The 12,363-nt window shown below is 38.6% G+C and overlaps 1 long non-coding RNA gene across 1 annotated transcript; it reads right to left on the reverse strand.

Moving 5' to 3' along the window:
* Window positions 1-4,566: 4,566 nt before the first annotated feature.
* Window positions 4,567-11,298, reverse strand: LOC108874557 (uncharacterized). The gene is made up of 4 exons (XR_001959718.2): window positions 11,104-11,298; window positions 10,141-10,156; window positions 5,193-5,314; window positions 4,567-5,097 (listed from the first exon to the last, which is right to left on the reverse strand). It is a non-coding gene; the product is annotated as an uncharacterized LOC108874557 (long non-coding RNA).
* Between the last annotated feature and the right edge of the window lie 1,065 nt (window positions 11,299-12,363).

Genomic DNA, 12,363 nt, shown 5'->3' on the forward strand with positions numbered 1-12,363 from the left:
TAACCCTAACCCTAACCTCTGGCTAATAGGTGTAACCTTAAACCTGATTTATAGTTAAAAGCAATAACCCTAACCCTAAAGTAACCCTAACCCTAACCTCTGGTTAATAGGTGTAACCTTAAACCTGATTATAGCTAAAAGCAATAACCCTAACCCTAACCCTAACCCTAAAGCTGTAACCCTAATCCTAATCTCTGGCTAATAGGTGTAACCTTAAACCTGATTTATAGTTAAAAGCAATAACCCTAACCCTAACCCTAACCCTAAAAATGTAACCCTAACCCTAACCTCTGGCTAATAGGTGTAACCTTAAACCTGATTATAGTTAAAAGCAATAACCCTAACCTAACCCTAACCCTAAAAATGTAACCCTAACCCTAACCTCTGGTAATAGGTGTAACCTTAAACCTGATTTATAGTTAAAGCAATAACCCTAACCCTAAAGCTGTAACCCTAACCCTAACCTCTGGTTAATAGGTGTAACCTTAAACCTGATTTATAGCTAAAAGCAATAACCCTAACCCTAACCCTAACCCTAAAGCTGTAACCCTAATCCTAATCTCTGGCTAATAGGTGTAACCTTAAACCTGATTTATAGTTAAAAGCAATAACCCTAACCCTAAAAATGTAACCCTAACCCTAACCTCTGGTTAATAGGTGTAACCTTAAACCTGATTTATACTTAAAAGCAATAACCCTAACCCTAACCCTAACCCTAAAGCTGTAACCCTAACCCTAACCTCTGGCTAATAGGTGTAACCTTAAACCTGATTTATACTTAAAAGCAATAACCCTAACCCTAACCCTAACCTCTGGCTAATTGGTGTAACCTTAACCCTGATTTATAGTTAAAAGCAATAACCCTAACCCTAACCCTAACCCTAAAAATGTAACCCTAACCCTAACCTCTGGCTAATAGGTGTAACCTTAAACCTGATTTATAGTTAAAAGCAATAACCCTAACCCTAACCCTAAAAATGTAACCCTAACCCTAACCTCTGGCTAATAGGTGTAACCTTAAACCTGATTTATAGTTAAAAGCAATAACCCTAACCCTAATAAAATGTAACCCTAACCCTAACCTCTGGCTAATAGGTGTAACCTTAAACCTGATTCATAGTTAAAAGCAATAACCCTAACCCTAAAAATGTAACCCTAACCCTAACCTCTGGCTAATTGGTGTAACCTTAACCCTGATTTATAGCTAAAAGCAATAACCCTAACCCTAACCCTAACCTCTGGCTAATAGGTGTAACCTTAAATCTGATTTATAGTTAAAAGCAATAACCCTAACCCTAACCCTAACTCTAAAAATGTAACCCTAACCCTAACCTCTGGCTAAAAGTTGTTTAAGGATGTAACCCTGATCTTTAGCTAAAAGCCATAATCCAAACCTTAACCTTAATACCTGGCTAAAACTGAATAAAAGCCTTAACCCCAACCTCCAGCTGTCATACCATATTAAGGCATCAAAGAATGCAAAACAATTTCATAAGGCAAACAGTAAAAAAAAACATCATAGTATAAGAAGGCTTACAGTAAGGCTTCCAAAACCAACATAAAATGTCATAGTACAGTAAAGCATAAAAAATGGGCAAAAAAAGTCATAGTATAGTAAGGGGTCAAAAACCACCAAAAAATGTCATAGTATAGTAAGGCTTCCAAAATGGTCAAAAAAAGTCATAGTATAGTAAAGCATGAAAAATGGACAAAAAATGTCATAGTTTAGTAAGGCATGAAAAAATGGTAAAAAAAAAAAAAAAAAAAAGTCATAGTATAGTGTGGCTTACAAAACTAGCAAAAAAGTCAGTGTAGTAATGCATGAAAAATGGACAAAAAATGTCATAGTATAGTAAGGCATGAAATATGGTCAAAAAGTCATAGTGTAGTAATGCATGAAAAATGGTCATAAAAAGTCATAGTATAGTAAGGCTTAGAAAACTAGCAAAAAAAAAGTCATAGTATAGTAAGGCATGAAATATGGTCAAAAAAGTCATAGTGTAGTAATGCATGAACAATGGTCAAAAAATGTCATAGTATAATAAGGAGTCAAAAATGGTCAAAACACGTCATAAGATATTAAGGCTTCCAAAACCAGCAAAAAAAGTCATAGTGTAGTAATGCATGAAAAATGGTCAAAAAAGTCACAGTACAGTAAAGTATGAAAAATGGTCAAAAAAGTCATAGTATAGTAAGGCTTCCAAAATGGTCAAAAAAGTCATAGTACAGTAAAGCATGAAAAATGGGCAATAAAAGTCATAGTATAGTAAGGGGTCAAAAACCACCAAAAAATGTCATAAGATATTAAGGCTTCCAAAACTAGCAAAAAAAGTCATAGTATACTAAGGCATGAAAAATGGTCAAAAAAAGTAATAGTATACTAAGGCATGAAAAATGGTCAGAACATGTCATAAGATATTAAGGCTTCCAAAACCAGCAAAAAAAGTCATAGTGTAGTAATGCATGAAAAATGGTCAAAAAAGTCATAGCTTAGTAAGGCATGAAAAATGGGCAAAAAAAGTTGTAGTATAATAAAGCATGAAAAATGGTCAAAACATGTCATAGTGTAGTAATGCATGAAAAATGGTCCAAAAAAGGTCATAGTATATTAAGGCTTTCAAAACTAGCAAAAAAAGTCATAGTAAAGCATGAAAAATGGTCAAAAAAAGGTCATAGTATACAAAGGCATGAAAAACGGTCAAAAAAGTCATAGTGTAGTAATGCATGAAAAATGGGCAAAAAAAAGTCATAGTGTAGTAAAACATGAAAAATGGTCAAGAAATGTCATAGTATAGTAAGTAAGTAAAAATAATTTTAGAAAAATAACTTCTTAACTTGGCCTCAGTAAAGTAATTTCAGTGGAATAATTTCTGAAAAGAAATATTAGGAAAGGGAAAAACTGTCTCTCATAGGTTGGAAATTTCAGTTTTCATTACTTGTTTTTTGAATGGCTCATGTTTATCTGAGAAATTGGAGAGATAATTACGTAATAATTACATTACGTTCTTATTGTATATAGTGTCAGAAGTATTTCTAGCTATTGCTGTGACTGTAATAATTAGGAAAACACAGTATAATATGAATAAGGACTATAATACCAAACTCAGTAAATACCAAGTATTTAAACAGTAAGATAAGATAATACTTTATTAATCCAACACACTGTTACTAACATTAATAATTCAGCTCATCAACACATTTTCAGACATGGTAAATCTTTAAGACACATACCTGTTTGGTTTGTCAGGTGAGAGCTGGTGTTTTTGTCCAGGCTGCAGCAGCTGAACCAGTAAACCTGGAAAACAAGTACAACACCTGAAAACCAAAGAACCTCATCAATAAAGAATAATCACCTAATGAACAATAGCACAGGATCCCTGTAAGGTAGCACAGTCCTTTTCTGTGCTGCCCAGCTAATGAATAAAGGTAGTCGTAGCTAGCTATTGAGTAACAATAGCTTTAAATCCCTGTCAGTGGGCAGTAGCATAAATTACTGTACATGTGAAGCCTTTAATGCATGGTAATTAGCTTATTCTGTGTTCACTGCCTGTTTCTCTCCCAATGACTCTTAATTTATCTCTCCTGCCAGATTGTATTAAAAATAATTCAGTGAAACTATATGCACCTTCTTTAATTTGTCTGTTTGAATTGTGTTTGAATCTTTGTATTTGAAAATATGTGTTGAAAATTTCCACATAAAAGCTTTTTATACAATATATAAACACAATAATACTGTAACTATTAATATACATCTCAGCACAGGGTCATAATACTGATAATAATAATTTATAACCCCTGTATACCTGTAATGCTGTGTCTCTCTGGTCCGGTTGATGTTGTTCTGTTGGACTCTACAGGTGAAGCTGTTGCTGTGTCTCTTCTCCACAGTCACTCTGCTGCTGACAGTATAGAGGTCATCAGGACCTCTGACTGTCTCTGTAGGTCCAGCAGAGAGGAGGTTTCCCTCACCGTCCAGCCACAACACCTCAGGCTCTGGATACCAGCCTTTAGACTCACACTCTAACACCACTGCTCTGCTGACTCTGTCAATACTCACTATGTCAGGTGAGGAAACAGAATCTGGTTATGAAAGAGATGGAAGCGACCCATTACTTTTGTTTCCAGCAACAAGACTAAGTTGTGATAATCATGCCTCTAGTTATGAGTCAGACGAGCCTACCTATTCAATCCTTTGATTTTCAAATCTGGTGGTGATCCATAATTCTGCCTTATCTTTGGACCTTGTGAAGGACCTTTGGACCTTGTTGAAATTAAAAACAGAGGACAGCTAGAAAATCTAAAGAAGAAAAAGAGTACTTAAGAACTGTAAAGAAAAATATTTAATGGATTAAATGATCTCATTAAAGATGCAGATATCACCTATGTGCCATTCTCTCATGAAGACTGGAAACTCTGCAACTTGTCCATGTTTGTGTAATCATTATACAACTACAGTGCATTTCACAAAGGCTATGCCCGAGCAAACAAGTGTTGTGTTTTGTTGCTGCTAGCATGATAACTAAAAAAAGAAAGAAAAAAAAAAACAAACCACGCAAACCAAAAACATTAGGAAATAAGCAATGATTTTACTTGACATCCAACACAGGAGCATACATGTACTTCAGATAATATAGATTTTAAAGTGAGTCATAGTACATTATCTATGGACTGAATACCCATTTCAAAGAATCACTGTTACAAATACAGTTATAGAATGTCCTTCTCCCAATTATGTTGTGGTTGCATTTTCCCCAGATGGGTGTCCAGTTTGTGTTGTGTTGAGTAGTGTTGGCAAGAGAGCGCCTCCTAAGCACTTTGAGGGACGTGGGTGGATCCATTGCTGGTTAGCTGGTATATAGTTTGTGCAAACGTTTGCAAGACTTAAGTTCCAAGAAGGTGAATCTTGTCAGGTTTTCATTGTTCATTACCGGCCATAGTTTGTGTTTAGTCAGCTGAGTTGTACAACGTTGGCATGCTACGTCGCAGAGAGATTTGCAGACTTGTGGGGGGCTGGAGGTCAGGAGGTCAAGGCAGTGTCCTGTGCTTGGTGAGCTTAGGTGAAGCCACAACAATCAAAGCTTCCTGAAGGTTGGATATCTGACCAAAAAAAAACAAAAAACAAAAACACACACAGTTGGTAAAAAGCAAACAAAGAATACAAAGAGGTGGATAATATATCTGAGAAAACACACCTGAAGACATCAATCACATGGCACGGATGCATCATCATCAGGAGGGTTTGGTACAGCCTGGTCTTCCGCTTCTTCCAGTCCAGGACAACTTCTGTGCGTCACGGTTTCCCTCACTGATTAGTCTGGGGGCACAAGAAACTGCTGAACCGACTGCAACCTCCGTCACCACATGAGGCTTGAGCATCCTCTTTTCATCCAAAACATTACAATGAGACATATTCTTGTTTCTGTAATTTATCTCACAATGTCTGAGTAAAGCCAACCTTTTCAGCACATGTATTAAATCTTGTCTTATGAAACTTACTTCAAAGATTGGTGCCAATTGGTGTCTGATAAACTGACATGACTCTTGAGACAGGGCTGAATTGTCAGAACTGAAAAAGGGTGCGAGTTCCACAGCTGAACTTTTTGCTTCATAAAGGGATTTTGGAGTCTGGAATTCCCTAATAATACTGGAAAAAACTCCCTAATATCCTCTCCTTGGGCCAAACACTTAAGATTACAATAGAGCTGGTTTAACATGTGACATTACCAGGCTCCTGAATCTGGATGCCCTTAGGCTCAGTACATCTAGTGTTGTCACTTGGATGAAAAAAATGTAGTGTTTAATCCTTTGATTTGACCTTTTGTTTGATTATTTTGCAGTTGAACATGCCTGTCTATAGGCTCAAAACGCAGGGCTGGCAACTTGCTAACATGACCAAGCAGGATTTGACGCATCTGAACTACATGCTGGATGAAATCTGAAACTCACTCCCGCCAACACCTTTCCAACATCAGCCAACAGGTGCCTGTGTTGCCCATCATCTGTAACTTTACAGAATCAACGATCTGACTAACATGCGTCATGTCATGACCAGCCAGCTTGGAAAGTCATTCAGGACAAAGCTTAATCCAGTGTCCTGATTTGCTACACAGGAAACAGCTATCACACCTAGCTGTCTAAACAAAGTTCCCCCTCAGCTCCCAATTCTGCAGCCTTTCTAAAGTTCCTCTCTCTATATCAACTCTCATTTGGCTGCACATCAAATAATCCCACTGCATTTTCCCCAGGTCTCCTTTTCTCATCCATATAGCTTTCCAACATTCAACTGCTGCTGTTGTCACATCTGCAAAGGGATCAGTTTCCTCACTTGGCCTTGTTTTCATGTGTTTGGTAAGATGTGGCTGTAGACCACTGACGAAGCAGACCATTTGAAATGCCAGACCCTGATACACCCAGATTCTTCAGATTCACACCATCCAGAAGTGGTAATGTTACACATGCTTTGTTTTTTTGCTAAAATGATGTTCAATTACAGAATTGGAGTAAGCTCATAATAGCACATACCATGGTCAGCTGATCCAAAAAACCAGAGGGATCCTTGTCTGGTTTTGGAAACTGCATGACTACAGAACAACCACCCAACAGGGGTCTATACACTTACTCACAGGGCTAGGTTTTTTCCCCCAATTTCTAAAATACCTGCAAGTTGCTTATCCATTACAAGTACAGCTTTAGGACAGAATCGGCACAGACTTCCTCACACACAGAGAAGAAGGGGAAGGAGAAAAGCCTTGCCTTCTTATGTGAGTCGACTGTTACCTTGTTCTCTGTAGTGTTAAGACATCCTGGCTCATTTCCGGTTGTGATTGCCAAATTTGGAGAAAATGTGTAAAAGTTTGCTCCAAAAGTTGATGATTCTGACAGGACAGAACTTAGGAATCTGTTGAACCATTTCGACAAGACAGAGTCTAGCACCTCAAATTGACTGCTTTGCCAATGATCTACTGCTATATCCTACCAAACATGTAAAAACAATAATGCCAATTTTCAAAACCACCTCCTTTGCAGATGTGACAAAGCGCCAGTGAATGTTGAATAGTCAGATGAAGGGAAAAGGACCTGAGTACAATTAAGTTTGATTGTTTAAGTGCAGCTAAACAAGAACTTATGCAGACAGAGACTTTAGAGTCGATACAGAATCAGGAGTGAGGAGGAATGTTGTCTAGACAACCAGGTGATAACTGTGTCCTGTGCAACAAACCAAGACACTGGACTAAGCCTCATCCTAAAAGACTCTCCAAGCTGGCCAATCGTGGCAGGAAGTGTGTCCATCAGATCGTCAATTGTGGAAGGTCACAGACAATGGGTAACACAAATACCTGTTGGCTGATGTTGGAAAGGTGTGTGTGGGAGGTGTTTCAGATGCCATCGAACATGTAGTTCAGACGTATCAAATCCCACTTAGTCATCTTAACAGGTTACCAGGCACGTGTCTTGGACCTGCAGAAAGTGCAATGCAAATTGGTCAAATAATAATAAAAAGAAAAACTAAATAATTTAATGCTAATGCTATACAGTTGAGTACAAAGTTTCCAAGTGACAAAGTTGCAGTAAAAGGGACAAAAGAAATCATAGAAGTAAATCTTCATACAAGCTGTCACTGATTTAAAACTACAGCTGTCTCCTGTAAATACCTCCTCCCACAATGGCAATACTTCATCTACCACAAGTATTCTCCCTACAGCATCTGGCTCTAATTACAAACAGTCTTAGAGTTCTAATTCAAATATGTCAATGCCAGGTAATTGAGTATGAGCAAATAGTAAAATATTGTGTAAGTTGGTACACTTGACACATATGTTTGGTTTCCATGGCCATCATTGCTGTCAACCTCATCACCAGTAGACAGAAAATTAAATAATATATCCAAATCGGGGGTCCAGAAGCTTCTTCAGATTCCTATCAGAGGTATCTGAATTGTCTCTCTCTGCCAGGTTTACTTCTTCCCCGAGGGCCAAAATGCATTATTGTCTGGTAACCATCTACCAAGCAATAAAAAGGATGATCCGTCGAACGTATGAAACTGCCCAATTTATCCTGTGTCAGTTGATGTCGCAGTGCATCTCATCAGTAATTGCTCTGACCGTACTCTAGTGGCATAACGCTTTGCAGGGGTGGGATAAAATTCCCCTGCTGGGAGGCCTCCCAATGTCACGCATATGGATAAAAACTGAACGACGCCAGACCTACTTCAACTCAAAAGGTTCTACTTGGGTCTCCAGCTGGAATTAAGCTTGGCAGAGTGAAACAGCTTTTAACTTTAAAAGACATTTTAGTGTTTAGTGCAATAAATATAGATTTGGTATCAATTGGGACGGTGATGACCAACAGCAGCATGACTACTGATATGTAGCTTATGAAATTCACTCACTTTGGATCTCCAATTAATCTACATCAACCTACACCATGTACCTGCACTACCTGAAGCAGGTAAAATAACCCCAAGTATGAACTGGCAATGATTTGTTTAATATTAACAGCAACAACAACTACACTGCAAATCATAGCAAGCATGAGCAATTAGTATCAACAGCAAATTAAAAGTATTTGCCAATTATGAATGATAAGTGATCTGAGCTGGCAAAGAGAAAAACTAATAAGCAGTCTTCAACTAATCTGGGACAGAGAGAATTTCCCTCAGCAATCAGAAACACCCCAACTGTCAAAATGCCTGACTTCATTCTCTTATTGGCTATGTATGTGATAATGCTAAGGCTTCATCAAAACAGAGACAAACAGAGGCGGAGGAAATGTTTGACATACAGAGACAAAGAAACAGGCAGAAAAAGATAGACAAACAACAAAGACAAACAAAAAGACAGAAGAGGGACAAAGACTAAGAGCGACAGACTCCCCAGCAAAAAGAGACAGGGGTGGCCAAGATAGAGACACGGTGAAATTGCTAAAACACAAAGACTGGAAAAAATTGACACTTACTTGTTTAGAGATCGTCAGCCATCCAGGTCATGGTATTGGTGCTATACAAAGGCACCTGAACAGAACTGAAGAAGCCTTTCAGATGAAAGGTCTTCAAGAACCTCAAGCCCAGTTATCATTGTATAGCACTTAAAAAAAAAAAGAAAAAAAAAAGATACTTTTGTTTTCTGGAAAAAAAAAGTTGCTGCTACAAAGCTGATCAAAGCCAATTGACAGATGAGAATATATTGTCATGGCACAAGCCATGTTAGTCCAATAGCCTAATTTCTTTCATATGATTTGGATTTGATTTGCATAACCATGAGTACAATTGAAGTTCATAGTTATATAAAACCTATTATACTGATATGATTGTTGATATTTATATTTTGAAAATACTGCCAATTATCTGTCAGTGTTATTTTTTCCTGATTAGCCAGTTCATAGTTCACAGCTGGTGAGTCCAATAAAGCCAATTTGAGTTAGTTGTCCAAAAAAGCTAAGCACAAACACAAAATCCTCCCCTGCCTTAAACGTACTCAACCCAAACGAACTTAAAAATTCAAGGACCAGTGAACCATCTCCCGAGTCAACACAAAACCTGTGATCCGCCATAGAGCCCTGAGAGAGCCCCCTCAAGCTCAGTCCAGCCCTGACCAAACATCTTACTATTCCTGCTCACACCATCACTATGTTTGCAGTTCCGAACAAAAATTCACTAAAACCAGAGCCAGTCTTTTCCTACTACCTGTTTACACTCATTATCAAAAGACCACTAAATGCTCAAATTGTGTTGGGAGACCATCCCTCCCAACACAATTAAAGCTCAGCTATCTGCTCAATGGAAAGAGGAAAAAAAAGCAAGGGAAACAGACAAGGAGACAAGCAAGTAGGGTGGCCATTTTGGATGAACCGACGAACAGTTGGGTGGCCATGTTCGAATTGGATGCAAAGACTATGTTGGTTAGACGGACGGTCACATTGTCAAAAAAATGTGAAAACAGCATAGTACAAAGCACAGCCATGGCAGCCAAGCAAATACACAAAACATAAGAGAAAAACACATTTCAATCTCAGACAGAAACAGCCATGACGAGGCAGAGAGGGAAGGATGTAAAAGTCAGTGTGCATGCATGTGTGCGTGTCTGTGAGAAAGTGGCACAGAGGCCATCAAAAACACAAAGAATAAAGAAAAATGAGTCTTACTGGTTCGTAGATCTGCCTGTGGAGAGAAAAAAAAGCAATTAGAATAAGTCAAGTCTCAAGCCGCTGACAGTTATCTACCCTAACACTTGATTCACTTAACACCTAGCAGCAATGACTGTTAATATGCTAACTCATGGCTATTAGCTACTTTACCAGTAAGTCTTACCTTTCTGCATGAGTTTTAAAGGACAAGATTCTCCTGGCATTTTACCTTACAGAACATAGAGTTGCTAAAATACCACAGTCAGTCAGTTAGTGTTGCTGTGCGGTAGGCCTACTTTTGTTTTAAAATAACATGATAACCGATTGAGGCAGTGGTTTTCCAGCAACTCTGATTAAGCTGTTTGTTAGTGCAGTCCAGTGATATATAACCATGTTCCCAGTAAAAAAGGGTTTTTACTCTTTAATAAAAAGCTGCTCTGTGGGAATCCTATGCATAATGTTGTCAGACATTTAATAGACATACTTTGATGCACAAATGCTCAGGTAGATTACAGTGCAGCAGCAGCTCAAGTGCTCAATCCCACCTGTGTAGGCCTCTACCTTTGTTTGACTGCCTCGGCTGTTTCCAGATCAATAACGTGATTGAAAATATTAACCAGCCCTTTCAGTTCATACTCACCTGTAATACATAAATAGGCTGAACAAATAAAGCGGTTTATGTTGGCCTTTATGCACCTACTACGGTGCGCGCGCTTAAGGCCGCGAGGCCTGTCGCGTTGCGCCTGAGCAGTTGAAACAAACCGACAATGAACCTGAATTTAATCCGTTCATACGTAATGAAGGTTTACAGGTTTAATCCCGGGTCCCTCTGAGCGACCACACGCAGCTTTGTCAAGGTAAACATCTTCCTCTAAACAAACACCAGAGGTTACACACCGTCCGAGCCTGACACACACCGACACACCTGCCGGTAATGATGTTAACGCCAAGCTAACTCGCGGCTAAACTGGCATCTCTTACCTTCCGGAGTCCGTTTCCGCGCACCTCCTGTCGTTGCACGCGGTCGTCCCGGTGTCTCTTAACTCCCAGAATCTTTTCAGACGAGGGCAGTTTTCGCTGTCGAGCCCCCGGGGTTTTACATTTCGACCCCGCCATGACGCCTCCGACACCGAGCTGAGGACGCCATGGTGTGCCAATGTCGGCGTCTGACGTCAGTCTGAAAGTCAAAGCGCATGCGCATGTGGTGACGCGCATGCGCATGTGAAAACCAAAACTTTCCCCTTATGGAAATGTTAGGTGCCCCGTCAAACTTTGAAAGATTTAAAGATTAAATTTTACCAGAATTTTAAATTTAGTTTTAGTCACGGACTGAAAATTGGAAGCAATAATGTCAAATGATAAATGGCTTTAATAAACATATGGAGACAAGTATAAATGACTGCAGATGAATAAATAACCAGCTCAACTTAAACACATTTAGATTTTATCTTAGTTTGCTTTGTAATTGTTGCACATTTTATTTCATTGCTTTTGCAATAATAGAAAATGTTCAGCACCAACCAAACCCTAATGTGAATTACATTGAATTTAAACGCTGGTTTAGCCACAGGAGAAACATTTACCACTTAATGTCTTAATGTGTTTTTATGTCCCTGTAAAGCACTTTGAATTACCCTGTGTGTGAATGTTGCTGTGTAAATGAACCTGCAGTACCATGTGTGATTTACGTGTAACTGTTGAATGTAAACACACCACAGTGTCACTAAAATGCCTCTAATTCTTCTCCATCTCTGGCAATGATCCAGTGTTTGATAACACAGTCAGTGTTACCAACAGACAGGAAGTGAGTCCAACTCAGTCAGCTAACTTACTCCTGAGTCATCAGTATCGATGTATTGATCTGTTTGATTTGTGGCTCACGGCCTCCATAAACTCAGTCAATAGAAATTCAGCTTTGACAAACAGACTGCTCACGTTCCCTGAAATCTACACTGAATAACAGGAGACATAAAAACAATGAGGCAATAAAATGAAGTGAAAAAAGAACCTACATCTATAAAACACTGAAATATCATGAGGCTGTGATGTTATATTTCTCTTTTCTGTGGAAGTCTGTTTCTACCAGGGAAAGAAGAAAAAGAGGAAAGAAGAAAACTAAAATTTCTAAAAATAAAAATGGTTAAAAGTCAAAACAATGAGACGCAGATTTATATATATATATATAACACAGGTCAGCTACTTCAGGACTGAATCCAAATCAAGACAGCTGTCAAAATCCAG

The sequence above is a fragment of the Lates calcarifer genome, unplaced genomic scaffold (genome assembly GCF_001640805.2).
Source record: "Lates calcarifer isolate ASB-BC8 unplaced genomic scaffold, TLL_Latcal_v3 scaffold_37_80, whole genome shotgun sequence".
Classification (NCBI taxonomy): Eukaryota; Metazoa; Chordata; class Actinopteri; family Centropomidae; genus Lates; species Lates calcarifer.